General features: G+C 35.6%; 1 long non-coding RNA gene across 1 annotated transcript; it reads right to left on the bottom strand.

Moving 5' to 3' along the window:
• Positions 1-13,519: 13,519 nt before the first annotated feature.
• Positions 13,520-15,096, bottom strand: LOC140183891 (uncharacterized). Its single transcript, XR_011880387.1, has 3 exons — positions 14,578-15,096; positions 14,194-14,318; positions 13,520-13,980 (listed from the first exon to the last, which is right to left on the bottom strand). It is a non-coding gene; the product is annotated as an uncharacterized lncRNA (long non-coding RNA).
• Positions 15,097-16,181: the final 1,085 nt, after the last annotated feature.

The following is a 16,181-nucleotide window of genomic DNA, read 5'->3' as shown; positions in this document are numbered from 1 at the left end:
GAAAGTTATTTAGATGAAACTTGTGTCTTAAAGCTGTTTTAAATGTGACAAGGGCAATGCCTTTGAATTTGACTTGAGGGTTTCAATTAGAGGAGTTTCAATGACTTTGAAAGAACCTGAATGTCTATTGACAAGTTTCATTTTGAAATGTTTTGAGAAAGGTTTTAAGTACTCTTTGAATTCTGAATTCTTGCAAGACTAAAACAATTTTGAACAGTTGAAACGCTTTAGATTTTATCATGGGGGTTGAAGTTGGTTTTGCCTAAGTAAAGGAAATGCCTTTGAAAGAAGTAAATGATTACGTGACTCGATTTGACCTAGATCCTATTTTATTACTCAAATCGGAAAGCCAAGGTTTTTAATGATTTTAAATGAACTTGGCGAAATGAGTTATGTTATTCTCCCCTAAAGACTTGGGACTCTACCGAGAAGCTTTGTTATAAAATCCCATTGTGGGGTGGATGATGATTTTGAATGTTTCCAAAATGAATCTTTGACTTTCCATGGTTTTGGATGTTTTGGAAAGAGAATGCCGAGAGCGGCTTTGTTTTAAAAAGGGAATTCACTTTGAGTAAATTTGGCTTATGAGCCTGAGATGATTTGAGAAATGAGATCTTTAAAGCCAAGGCTGGAAAGAGTTGAAATTTGATTTCAAAGTGAAATGAATTGAGAAAAAGTGATTTATGGCTTGAATGCCGATTTTATGAATTGATGATGTTGAATGGTGGAAGTGTTGTTTTGTTATGGGCCGGAATGGCTGTGTATGATTATGAATATTGGCTGGTTCTGGATTGAACCGTGAGCCGGAATGGCTGTGTATGATTATGAATATTGGCTGGTTCTGGATTGAACCGTGAGCTGGATGGCTGAGTTAGATGTTGATCCATGGCTGAGAATGAATGCATGTATATGCTGAATTATTGATAATTGTGATTTGCACTTCCACTATCTGAGACACGAGTTCCCTGGAAGGAAGCAGTGGCTAGCCACCACGTGCTCCAGGTGGAGACTCGAGACTCTATTGACCCTATGTCATAACTCGTAAGGGTGGCCGGGCACTGTGAAAGCCCCGGATGAGCTCGCCCCTGTAAATATTCACCAGTGAGGGTGATGGATATGAATCATGATTATGATCAAGTTTATGATGAGTATAACTCGAGTTGGGGATGCACGACAGAGGGATAGTCCAATGGTTAGCTACCAGGTCTTGTCGGGTTGGCTATATAACCGACAGATGATATCATCAGCCACTAGGAACAGGCATGCATCATATGCATCTATGTGACATTGTTTGGGTGTGCATATTGTACTTGGTTTGCCTTTTGTGACTACTTGTGATTAACTGCTATTTGTTCTACTTGCTGTAACTGTTTGTTTGTACTTGAACTTCCAATCTGTGTTTGCAACTGGGACTTTGTTGGATTGTGGTGATTTGGTTGATGGTTGGATTGTTTGGGCCTAGGGCCGTGGTTGAATTGAGATGGACCGATGGTTGGTTTCGGTTTTGCATTTCTGGTTTGGAAAAGTATGAAAGGATAAATTGGTTCAGCATAGATAAACCTTTTGAAAGACTTTTGAATATTGTTTTAAATGAACAGTTTCCTCTTTCAGAAAAAGATTTCATATTTCTCTTTTATTGTAAACCATTGTTTTTTAAAAGAGGCATATGACGGTTATCAATCACTGGTACGGCTTATCTTCATGTATCCTATTACAGTAATTCCCAAAAATCCTCTACTGAGAACCCTTTCGAGGATGATGTTCTCACTCCCCCACATTTTTCCCCTTTCAGGATAAGGACGCAGAAGTCACGAAGAGTTTATTTAGTTATTGTTGAAATGCTCTACTATGCCTTAGATTATTATTTATTATACCCTCGCCTTCATCTTGATATATTCTGTAAGAGGGATAGGAATGGTATTGGATAATGCTTGTAATATTATATATATTTATGTATATATATGGATGTACTCTTTATGAGTTTTTGTAAGTTGTATGGTATCTATGGATGTACGTTATTGAACGAAAGTAATTTTGAGATGCGGTATTGCGGTTTAAAGTTTTAAACAGGCTCATATTTTAGTATTAAATAGTATAAGTGTCGTCGTAATGTCCGAGCTATCAGAGTCGCGCAGCTAGAAGCGTGAGCTTGGGTAGTTAGGGTGTTACATCTAGTATTTTGGTTACTTTTACAGAATAACGTGACCTTTCAGAATACTGCTGGACTACCATCCAACACAACAATGCAGCCAGCAGCATCAGGGATTGTACCATTAGCTGCACCACTCTTCCATCAAGTAGCTGCAGCAACACCACTTGCACCTTCAGTCCAAACTCCATTCAGGTCTCCAGCCTAGTTGCCAAGAATGGACCAACCCAAAAATCGAGCTGTTGTCTCTAAATTTAGACCCAAGCAAACAATTGTCAGGCCTCCAACAAGTACAAATCCAACACCTGCTGGACCACCAAATTCATCACAAACTCAAAGCACCAAAACCGGTGGGACACCATCAAAAGAGTCATTGAAAGCAGCTAGCAGTGGTACTACAAGAATTTTCAAGTTGATCCCGACTCCTGGATCCAAGCATTAGAAGAACTGAAGACAACTGCATAAATTCTATTTTTTGTCCTAGTTATTACCATCAATTGAACAATGTTTTCTTGCTATCATAGTCTGGCAAAATTGTTTACATGCCAAGTAGCGTTTTGTTATTTTGTGGCAAATTTATGCTGTTATTTTGTTATTTTGTGGCAAATTTATGCTTTTATCTTAGATATATTAACGTGTAATGTTTGGTTATAATCTATGCAAAATTACTACCTTATATAATACTTGACTTGCAATATTATTTAGTTGTTCTCATCTCAAAGAAATCTAATTACACATCCAACAGTGACAATTGTCATTACAACATCACAGGTACATCAATCATCTTCATGCCTTTAAGAAATATGTAGCAAGAATAACAACAACTACACTAATCATAGTAATATGCCACAAATTCATGAATTTTTCCTTTTCCATAGATAACAGCTTCCTCTCCAAATCCTCCAGTTTTTTTCCACCTCTTGCCTTCGAAAAAGCTGTTCTTCAACTTCTATTCCCTTAGCATCATCCACAGCACCAAATGCTTCACACTCTATGGCTCTGATTTTTTTCATGAGTTTATCAAGCCAGACAAAGAACTGGCAGTGGCATTCTTTAACCTGGAACAAATTTTCAGAAAATCACCCAATTAGACACATTACAGTCTCATCCAACCATTGCCAAATTAGTAAATTACCTTGAAGAATGGACACCCAAAAAACATTCTGTTAGGTTTAGTTGCTGTTCTTGACTTCTACAGAATGGCATATACGCCGCAGAAGCACTTTGGCGCAATCCCATCTCTCTTGTATCCTCCTGGCACGACGAATGAAGAACTCCCTCCAGGTCTTGTGCATGAAGAACCTCTTTCACTCATCATGGACGATCACACTATCAATGGGCATTGCTTCATCGATGCATTTCGATCAAATAGGGCTCATTCCAGCATACGGCGTCAATTTGTATATTTCGTGCTCCAGATACTAGAAAATAATATCTGACGGGGTAAAACCATCTCTATCAAGATGACAGATCCTTTATTTTTATTCTGTATTTGCAATAAGATCAATTAGAATAAGTCACAAACTCATATTCTGAAAATAAAGAAAGAACGAAATTCCACGGTCAAACTACCAAATTCAAAATGAACTGGCCTAGAAATAAAAAACCAAAATGGGTAAATTTACCCCTTTTATTTAAAAAAATATATAAATAAAAAAGATAGTTAGTCGGTTCTTATGAATCTCATTCATAGAAATTTCGTCCAGTAAAATGGACGAATTATAAATTTCTAAAATAATAGATAGAAATATAGCAAATAAAGCCATTGCAACACCCACTAAAGGAGTAGTTCCCCACTCCGGAGCTACTTTATCATATTCTGAAAGTCCCTACAGTAGTTCGTCTTGGACCAGATCTAGAACTACTCTCAACGGTTTATGTAGCCATAAATCCTATTTTTTATTCATTGAAATCTGTTGACTTTGTATACCATTTCACTGTTAATATAGGATTTTATCCTATAGATTCATTGTGGTCTTGAAATTTGAGAAAAATGAAAACAGCAACCCTAGTTGCTATCTCTATATATGGTTTACTTGTAAGTTTTACTGGGTATGCTTTATATACTGCTTTTGGACAACCCTCTCAACAACTAAGAGATCCATTCGATGAACACGGAGACTAGTTGAAGTAATGAGCTCCCAATATACCAATATTGGGGCTCATTACTTCAATCGAGATAATGAAAAATCATTTCATCTTTTTAGTTGGAACTTTAGGGGGTTCTCTAAAAAAGATAGCAAAAAAAATTATTCCTAAAGTCGAGACTAAGAGGAATGTATAAACCAATGCTTCCATAGATTTCATCCTGGTTTACAATTATAGCTTTCATACCTGTTTATTAGATTAGATTAAAAAAATACAATCATTCAAATCAAGATTAATCAAATTCCCTATGATTTAATTTAAATCACCCCAAACAAAAGTATAGTAAAAAAGAAACAACAACAAAAAATAACGTTCTATCCGAATCAGACTATTTGCCTTCTTGTAGTCGGATCGCCCAGTTTTTGGAATGTTCCAAATTCTACTTGAGCATCCAAATCGGGGTCGATGCCAGCAAAAATATCTCAGAACAAAGTTCTAGCACCATTCCAAATGTGCCCGAAAAAGAAGAGAAGAACAAACGAAGCATGTCCAAAAGTAAACCAACCCCTTGGACTGCTACGAAAAACACCATCTAATTTCAAAGTGGCACGATCTAATTCAAAAATTTCACCCAATTGAGCACGTCTAGCATATTTTTTAACTGTAGCGGGATCACTATAACTGACTCCGTTGAGTTCGCCACATAGAACTCAACAGTTACACCTACTTGTTCAACACTATACTTCGATTCTGCTCTTCGAAATGGAACACCAGCTCTAACAATTCTGTCTTCGTCTATCAAAACAACTGGAAATGTCTAAAAAAAAAAGTAGGCATACGCCTTACAAAAAGTTCACGCCCCTCTTTATCTCTAAAGATAGGATGTCCTAACCAACCGACGGCTATTCCATCTCCATTATCCATTGAGCCCGCTCTAAATAAGCCCCCTTTTGCCGGATTATTGTCGATGTAATCATAAAAAGCTAATTTTTCGGGAATTTTAGACCAAGCTTCTGATAAACTTTGATTTTCGGCTACCCCAGCACTAACTCGTCGATATATTTCTTGTTGGAAGTATCCCTGATCCCATTGATAACGAGTGGGGCCAGATAATTCAATCGAAGTTGTTGCTGAACCATACCACATAGTTCCAACAATAACAAAAGCTGCAAAAAATACAACAGCGATACTACTGGAAAGGACGGTTTCAATATTTTCCATACGCAATCCTTTGTATAGACGTTGGGGTGGACGTACACTAAGATAGAAAAGGCCTGCCAATATGCCCAATGTCCCTACTGCAATATGATGAGAGGCTATTTCCCCCGGAACAAAAGGATCAGAACCTTCAACACCCCATGCGGAATTTACGGATTGAACCCTTCCAATTAGGCCATAAGGATCGGACACCCATATCCCAGGACCATACAATCCTGTTACATGAAATGCGCCAAAACCAAAACAAGCCACCCCTGCAAGAAATAAATGAATTTCAAAGATTTTTGAAAAATCCAGAGAGGGTTTGCCTGTACGTTCATCACAAAAGATTTCTAGATCCCAATAGACCTAATGCCAGATAGCCGCCAAAAAGCACAAGCCCGAAAATATAATATGTGCTCTAGCCACACCTTCATAACTCCAAATACCTGGATTCTCTCTTTCTTCTTATCTAATATTTTCCTTCCTTTCCTTACTCAATTCTAAATGAACTCTGAATCCAAAGCTTATGCCACAGCGCAATGCCCGACCTTATATAATTAAGTAAAGAAGGAATCTACTTTCTAGAGCCGAAAAAAAAGGCTCAGAACAACCTATTCAATGCAAAGAGCGGCTATGCCGATATTAAAGCAGAATGCCATTCAAGCAAGAATGAAGGACCAAATTGTCCACTAACATTTTGTTTCCATCCACATCAGCAACCAAAACGGACACATCACTCTCCACCCCTCCAGGTCAGCAATCTCTGTTACTATTTTGAGCCCCAATTCAACGGAGGAGCATAATTGCCACGTGTTTAATATGGTGAAGCATCGAAATGTATTTTTCAATCCTAAAGGACGAAAATGTCTGTATTTTTTAAAAAGTGAGAGACCTATTTATCTTTTACTCTAATTATTTATTGTTAAAATAATATTCTAAATATTAACTTTTTTCTACATCAATAATGGCCGTCAACGACACTAAATTTTAATTTGTTGTAATGATATAAAAAGTTAACATCTCAAATTGGTCCCCAATAAATTTTTAGTCACAAAATGTTAATTTTTTCTTAATTAACAATCAATGTCATCTAGACTCATGCCTTTAAGGCAAATAAGGATGTGTTTATTATCACAAGGATATGAATGGAGAAAATAATCCAAGATAAATAAGATATAATATATATATATATATATATATATATATATATATATATATATATATATATATGCAAATTAAGTTAGACATAATGATCCACTATGGTAATATGCTAATATAATAATAATAATAATAATAATAATAATAATAATAATAATAATAATAATATCCCAAGTTATTAGTTGTTAATTAAAAAATTAAATATTATTTAGAAAATATTTTTTTCAATTTCTAAAAGAACTTGAAAGCATATAATTTTATTTATAATATTTTAAAAATTTTCATTAAATATTAGAAAGTAAGTTATATCTTGGGTATTTTTTTTTGTGAATAAAAAATATAAGTAAAAATCATTTTTATATTTAGCAAATTGTTCGTGTATTTGATCTAAATTTTGTAAAAATATTTGAATAATTATTTAAAAGATACATATCAAAAATTCAAAGAAAAATCAATTTTTAGACGTTTTTTTTCATTTTTAAATAAGTTTTCAATTATTTACAAAAGAAAAAAAAGGAAAGAAAATCACTTGACCCGAATAATCAAATTTTAAGAATAAAAATATTTTACTTTTTAATAATAACAAAAAAATCATATCAAAATCTAATTATTTTAATATCTTATTATTTTTATCATAATTTTAAATATTTTAATGATTTACTTATCATTTTTATCTTTTAATTTTTTTTTGACAACTATATAAACATATAATATTCTTTCTATCCCCTGCATGCATAAAGACAAAACACACCAAGTTAATTAGTTAAGTTTCTTCTAAAATCAGAGACATTCACCCATTCATGTAATATAAGCTTAAACCCACTCAAATGTCAGAACTAATTCAAACTAAAAAATACAAGAGAGAAGTCAATCAAGTTTTTTTTTCTCTTTAAATCTAAATTAAAAAACACTATCTTTAAAGTAAAACTTTGCTCAGACACAACAAAAATAAGGGGTAAAGCTTTAATAATTCAATATATATATATATATATATATATATATATATATAAAATAAAAATTTACTCATTGAGAAGTGAAAATTAGCTCACACTTATAAGAGTTATTAGTAGATTTTATTTTTAAACAATGTGGAATTTTATATTCCGCTTCACGCTGTGCATGAAACTTGACGATAACTTAAATTTACGTTGGTTTTGATATCATAATAAAAATTAAGGATCTAATTAACAACTTACAATCAGTCCAATTTTAACAACTATAATTAATATTTATTTTTCATTAAAAATAATTTGTTTAATAATCAACATTAATAACAAATTTTAAAAAAAACTTCTATTACAGCTCCACATTCACGTCACTTCTTTGGCTTTAAGGAGTATCCGATCTGAGTCCCGCAATCGCACTCCCACCCCTTTTCATGTGCTGTTGCCATCGTTGTGTTTGTGTTGTCACTGTACCGCTGCGCGGACCGATCATACGCACATCGCCAGTCCCTTATTCCATTTCTAATCTAACTCGTTCTGTTAACAAAAACCTCATCATTAACCCCACAATCGCATCCCAACTCCACCCTAGTTGTTGTTCTTGTCGTGCATGCGCTGTCGTCGTGCCCCCGAACAGCCCGCCCAAACGCATAGCAACGTAATCAGGGGATTGAGAGTGTTGAGTCAATGGAACCATCAATTTGTGAAGAAAGATTGTATAACACTTCCTATGATGTGAGTGATCACTCTAATTGCACTGAAGTAAATGTCCTGGGTTCGAGTGATGATGATACTCAACGTATAGTCAAAGTTAGTGGTGGTTTAGTAGTATAATTAGTGTGGATATTTTTTATACTAGTTTGATGGTACAACTTTGATATATGATGTGTTTTTTTTGGATTTTTTGTTATGCAAGTTGCATATTTCTTTGCAATTTGGTTAAAAAAATTTTTGGAGGTATTAACAAGGATACTCTTGTTTATTATTTGATCTCCCGTAGTAACTTTTTGCATGTTTCTTGTTTATTATTTGTATGTAAATTATTGAACTTTTCTTTGCTTATACATTTGTGTTTTCAATGAATAAGTGGATGTTGGAAGAGATTTTTCGGGTGTTGAATAGTGGATGCTTATATATTTATGTGATAACATTTTTTGTTTGATTCGCTGGTTGTATTAGGGTGTTTCCCATTGTAGGTGGAAGAAGCTGTAGACATTATTGAGGTGGAAATGATGATACGTAGTTGGGTTATAAGGTGTGAATTGTAGTTTATTGTTGCCATAATACTAACGAGTTATTGGAGTCCAATTTTTAAGTGTTGTGTGTCGCACTGAATGTTATTTTTTCTGAATGGATTTACAATTGCCGGATCACACTAGCATTCACCTAGAGGAAATCTCCTACGTAGGATTGCAATTTGATTCGTTGCAGTGAGCACAGGAATTCTATTCGAATTATGCAAAAAAAATTGGGTTCGTCACTAAGATTAGGAATACCAATTTTGACAAGACAAGAAAGGAATTAAGGATACCCATTAACCAATCGATACATTACAATTGGAAGTCTTGAGTGAAGGCAACATCTCGGGTAAAGAAAATAATAACCACGAGTTGCAGAGCAAGGATGTACGTGATATTAGATAGGCAGAAGGATGATTGGATGGTGTTAAACTTAGAATTAAAGCATACCCACCCGTGTTCTGCTAAGAAATCGGTCCATTACCATGAGTATAGAGAATTGACTATGCATGTCAAGTGTGTGATTAAGGACAACGATGAGCCTGGCATACAGCCCAACAAGACCTACCTCGCACTGACGAACAAGGTTGGTGGGTTATCGAACTTGAGTTACTCAGAAAAGGACGTGAGGAATTACATTACAAGCAATCTCCGCTGTGTTGATAATAATGCGTATGTTAAAGAAATGTTGAGCTATTTCTTGCGAATGAAAGAGATCAACCCAAATTTCTTTTATGCAGTAGATGTTGACAAAGCTAACAAGTTTAGGAGTGCACTCTGGGTAGATGCAAGGTGCAGGGCGTCATACGAATATTATGGAGATGTGGTGTTGTTTGATACAACATACAGTAGAAACAAGTATGTGTGTGTTTGTGTCTCTAGTGAAAACTTTTATATTTTGAAATTATCACGAGTTTTTACTTGTGGCTGTTTTTCTGTAGGCATGAACTAGCATTTGCATCTTTTGTTAGTGTCAACCATTACGGGAAATCCACTTTGCTTGGCTGTGCTTTGCTTGGGAATGAGAAAATCCATAACTTTGAGTGGGTCTTCATGCAATAGGTTAAATGCATGAGAACTGCCCCACAGGGTGTCATCACGGACCAGTGCAAGGTCATGTTTGGTCCTATTAAAAATGTCCTTCTAAATACTTGCCACCATCAGTGCATATCGCACATATTGAATAAGATACCGGCTAAACTCGGAGGATACGCTCGGTACAGAGAAATACATGCTAAAATGACTGGCATTGTATGGAATGCTCAGTCTGTGGACTCTTTTGAGAAGGATTAGGCTGGATTCATTGAAGAGTTCAATCTAGAGCATAATAGATGGCTATCAGGTTCATTACCAATAACCTATATCAAGTTTTAGTTTTTGTGTTATATTTTGTCATGTGCCTGTATGTTCTTTTTTGGGAGTAGATTCTTTGTAAAGCTTTTTCTTATTATATTGAAATTTTTTTCATCATATGGATTATAATGCATTTAGATGTTTTATTGGATTTCTCTTTTTCAAGTTTGATGGGTGTTTCTTTTCCTAAGTCAATAGGTGTTTGTGGTGATGCAGTTAAGTGTTCATGATCATGCTTTTCACAATTTTGTTTTTGTAGACCTTTATGAGGATCGATGAATGTGGGTTCAAATCTTTTTCCAAGGTGAATTTTGGACTGATATGAGGAGTACTCAAAGGAGTGAAAGTATGCACGCTTTTTATGGGAGGTTTTTACATTGCAAGAGTGGATTGGTTTAGTTTGTGCATGAGTATGACAATGTGCTTGGGAACAAAGAGCAAATGCTACATACTCTAAAGGAGTTATCCCCTATTCATCTAGCTCTACAATTAAAAGATAATTTCAACAGGAATACACAAGCTTTATGTTTAGGAAAGTCCAATAGGAATTTAGGAAAAAAGGTGATTGTTTAATCCGTGGTATGACACAAGAGGGTGATTCGTCCTGTGTGAATGTGGACGAGCAATACCTACTTTATAGGGAGTCTAGGTACTGAACTAACGGTGTTGATTTTGACTATTTGACATGCAAGGTTCGGTGTGAGTGTAACATGTTTGAATCAAGAAGTATACTATGTTGTCATTGTCTTACTGTATTTTCATATTACAGAGTAGACAAAGTACCATCTTGCTATGTTCTCCCTCGTTAGAGCTAGAATGTACAGCGGAAGTACACTTATATCAAGAGCAGCCATGACATGAATCGATCGAATGAAAGCCATAACTTATTCAGAGGATTGTGTTCACTCTTCTTTAATGTTACCTAGCATGGCCATACAGTATGAGTGCATGGTTGGTCCAGACGGCATTCGAGGTCCATCAAAGGTGGCAATGAGGGGTTAGTAGAGATCGAAGAGGCTTGGTGCTGAATTGGACAGCTCGATTAAGAAATCTATACCAAGAAGGAAGAAAAATACACATTCGATATGTGTTTAGCAATTTTGGACCCTTTGTTGATATGGCTTCATGGATACCGTTAACTTATTTACTTTGTGCATGGTGATTTTTTTCAGGAAAATGATGTAGCAGTCACTCGAAATGTAGCGGTCGATTATGGCGTTAGAACAAATGAATCACAAGAACATGGTGGGTTCATATATTTTTTAAACTCGTTTGAAAATAGTTAAAAGAATTTTGATTAGGGATTTGTAAGAAGTCATTTTTTTGTTTTTGGATTTTTTCCCCTTATTTTTAACACAATCTTGTGGTATATGGTTTAATAAATCATTTTTAATTAAGGATATACCGTTATTTTTTAGTACGTTCCACTGATATGATTATACTATTATAAGTTTTTAGGTTTTAAACTTGAAACTAAATTAGTATGAGTTATATGATTTCTAATGTGGAGGAAACAACATAGGAGGTTCTCTAACTAAGGTTGCGTTTCAAATTTGTAAAGTTATGTTTCCAATTTATTTTGACTAAGACTTATGAAAAGAAATTCTACAAGAGTCTCTTAGAAACTCCCACAATCTCGATACGAAACTTCAACTTTAGGAAACGGAAGACACATCCATTGGGAGACAGCTCCATTAGCAGACACGACTGGAAAATATACCTCCATTAGAAGACACATCCATAGATAAACACATTCACAAAAGACACGACCTTAAAAGACACCTCCAGTAAAAGACACATCCACGAAAGACACATCCAAGAAAGACACCTCTAAAAAGACACGGTTGTTAGAAGACACGACAACAAATGACACATTAACAAAAGACACCTCTATTGGAAGACATATCCACATAAAACACAACCAAGGAGGTCATAAACAGAAGACACATCCATAAAAGACATATCCAAACATTAACTAGTTAAAACAACCCAAGTGTTTAGCTTTTGCAATAAGACACATTAATGTCCTAATAGAGGATTCATATCCATAATAGATGCAGCATCTATGAATTAATCAACAAAATTCAACAAAGGTCTCAATAGAAATACTCACTAACAAGAATATACGAATCTAAAAGAAACAGGCAACATGTATAATACAAGGAAAATATCAAGATTGAACAAAATGTAGCTAAGCATGGGAGGGTATCATTAAACTTGTTAAATAAGAATGTTCTATGGAACTTTCTTCTTCTCATGTTTATCTCCTTGCTAGGTCTTTTTCTTCAGTAAACCGTCAGCCCACCAAAGCATGCTTTTTGTGCTTAATGCTGTGAACGGTGTCCTAAATCGTTACGTTTGTTTTTTGGATGGTTGCAGCGCACAACAGATTAAGGATGGCTATCGAGGGCCTTTAATGCTTGGTCAATGGCTGAATTATTAAGATCCAGAATGATAATAAGCATTATTTCCTTCCTGTATTCCTTCATGGTGTCCTGCATGTAAAAATCAATATTGTACGACGGCATTATTTACAGACAATCATGTGTGTTTACAGAATTAATTATTCAACGATAGGATTCGAAAGTTCACATAATCCCATTCATTTAGTTTACCACCTTCGGTCCAGTACTCCATGAATTTTATGCTGTAGACGACACAATCAGCGTATTATATTATACAACAAATAGACTTACCCAGCGTCTCTTTGCAGCTACTGCCTTGTCAAAATACTTGGTGTCGACACCAAAATGTTCACCCAAACCCATATACACGGGAGTTGGCCCATCCTTAAAGACCTTCAGATTTTTCGAGAGCATGACCATTTCCTATGCAAACAAGACTTGTGAGTGTTGCTAACATGTATTGCAAATATAACATTGCCATAAAAGTTTCAATACCAATATCCCCGAACACACGCAGTAAAAGTGACGTGTGAATCTTTTTTACACTGAGTCATTGAATGTGAAACACATCCATTGCACGACCTGTATTACCAGGTTCTCAAATATAAATTTGGCAAAATATGTGATTAAAAGAAACTGAAGTGTGAATTTGGATTACATATGTTGTTATTGAGCCAGCGACGAGGTTTTAACGTGCACAAGTCCTTCCTTACCAAGAGATCTACCGTCATACGGTGTCAATGTCTGTTAGTTACCGAGAGACATGTCTACAACCTATCCTCGAATCCGTTGCTCATCATGCTCAGTGAGTTGTTGCCCTCGAAGTAACGGATGAATAGTGCGATAAAGGGACGGTGTGGGTGTTTCTGTCAGTTGGGTCATTCCAAGTGAGAATCACGAGCGTTATAGATTCAGTGTTTGGAAAAAAGAAACTTCTGGAATAACGGTTTTGATGGGATCCATGCTAATGGGCTTTGAGCCGTAAAGCTGTTCAATATATGCCCATATCCTTTCACACACTGGATCGTTGAGACAAGATGTTATGATTACTGTTTCAAAAGTAACTACTGTTAGAGGGGGTAATTTTTAGGCATTTAAAGAAACCGAGACCAAATTACATTCATAATAGCCACATAAAGGTTTCTAGCGTTCACTTGCCATTCGAATTCACGAGAATAGTCATCAAATCCTGAATATTGCACCAATACTATTGACAGAGTCTTGGGTTCGGGAACTTCGAGGTCGGTTGATTTCTCTGGTGTTTTTTTCCCGGGTGATCTTGCCCTTGTCCCCCCGTCATGTGATGTTGAGGTGTTCTTGATCGATCAATTTTTTTGCGCAGTCTCTTGGCAATGGGCTCATCATTGTCGTCATCCTCATTGGATGTAGCTAAACGTGCATGTGTGCGCATTGAGTCGTTGCTATCTCCCCCTGTTATCAGATCCCTAAATTCGAAACACCCAACTAATCATACAAATGCACCTCAAGTTGCTTTTAAAGTAAACAACCAATGAAAGATACATTAATACAACATGTCATCAAGCAATTTAAAAATATGGCATCACCAACTTAATTTAAAGATAAATTGTACTGTACTCACTATTTTAAATTAAAAATATGCAACTTAAGAATTTGTTCAAATGGTCAGTAGTACTCACTTTTGTGAACCGTAAAGGTCTTTCTGTGCAGTGTGAGCCTTCTTTTTTGGTTGTTGGGTTTGCTGTGAGCTTACTTGCGCAGCTTTTACGACCCCCCCATTGTTCTTGCCAATGTCGACGCATTCCTATTCGGAAAAAGAAGTTAGTCGGGAGGCACACACAATAGATGACATATCCAAGACTGACACATCCATATACGGTAGAAACAGAAGACACTACTATTATGGATAAATCCAAAGTGAAAGGCACATGAAATTAAATTTAAGAAACAAAGATAGCTTCATTAAAAAGATTCCATAGACACATCAACTAAAACAAGCAATGTACATAATGGAAAAAAGTGTCATGTGTTATAGGAATCTTTAGGCTCGTTTTAGTGAGTACCTCAGATTGAAAATTTGATGCCATATCATTGAGTAGTCCATGCAGAAAGCCATGACTCTGGTTCTTGACATTGCTCCTGTTCACCATGCTTTAGTCTCTGGAAGTACAATATCTGGAGAGAACACAAACACAAGTTGTGTTGGGATGCAAATGTTGAGACCAACTAAATTGCATATTATATTAAGAAATTACCAACAAAGCAAACATGCAACCCTCACAGAACTTGTTGATATTTCTCGATTGCCTGTTCTAACCACTTGAAAATATGAAACGGCCAACAAAATCCTCCTGGATCAGAAACATCTAGAATTGCATGGATGTTCCATGACAAGATGACATGTTACACTGTCGGGTACAAGAACATCTTCAAGACAAGTAGGATGAAATGCCGCATGAACTCCACCCTATAGGCTACGGTCCCATAGAACAGTTATTGATGAAATCTCGTAGTTGTATGGTTTTCATCCTATGGAATTATTTGTTAATGGCTACATGAGCAGCATTCTTGTCGTCAAAAGATGGAAGTCGTCGACTACAATATGGAGGTTTATCAACTAGTTTAAAATCAGCTGTACAATAGGGATAAAAGAGGAAAAAACATGGAAACCGAACGTATTGGCAGATGGAATGTTGCTGAATACCGAAAGCTATACTCACCACCGGCAGGGATTCTGAAAGACGTTGAAACAGCTCGGCGTTAATGCGGATATGTCCAGCATCTCCATCCAGCATGCTTATTTCAAGTTTGTAGGACCATGCTAATGAAACCATGATGCTTTGTTTCATAGGCCACTTTGGGATTAGCTTTAGGTACCCGAATACCATTGATTCTATCTTTGCTAGCTTTGCTTCGGCCTTATTTCTTTCCAGATCTTTCAACATATCAACGATGAAACAGGGTGAGCACCTTGTCTCCAATATATTCTGTCAACATAGGAAGCGACCGGAAGAAGGAAATAGAGTAACAAATTAAAAGACAAGCACATAACAGTGAATGATGGAGTACCGATTTTCCCATCTTGCAAGGTGACTTTCAGCAACACACCAATAGTTAAGGACTTCCGATGTTGCTTGGGAAAAACAAATTTAACTGAAAAGTGCAATCCGATGCAAGCATCCAATAAACTAAATTAAACACACATTTCAGCTCAAACAACAACATCCCATATCAAGTTTGGAGACAACACCTTAATCTTTAATCAAATTTCAACTAAACGTACAGTGAAAGGAGAAAAAAAATCAACAAGGAACAGTATATCAGTACCAAGAGCAACGTCAAACATTTTTAGATAGTTTACTCCATTGAACTTATGAATCACTAAATTATTAACCAAGATTTAACTTTTCGTTTTTTTTTTTCAAAACTTCCAAAACACTGAGAAAGCATCAACCAAATTAAGTGTACAAGGGTAACAAGACATTAAGTCACTCAATATCAACTTCTGTTAATCAAATGAAAATCAATGAACACTGAACGAAACCAAATAAACTCAGTTAGTTTCAACTATACAAATAATCTAAACTATGGAAGATTGCAGGAAAATCAACTTTAATTAGAAGACACATCTATTATAGACACATAAAAAAATCACTCAGTTAATTGG

Source organism: Arachis hypogaea, chromosome 1 (genome assembly GCF_003086295.3).
Source record: "Arachis hypogaea cultivar Tifrunner chromosome 1, arahy.Tifrunner.gnm2.J5K5, whole genome shotgun sequence".
NCBI lineage: Eukaryota > Viridiplantae > Streptophyta > Magnoliopsida > Fabales > Fabaceae > Arachis > Arachis hypogaea.
Note: the sequence above shows the minus strand (reverse complement) of the source record. Positions and strands in the feature narration are given on the sequence as shown.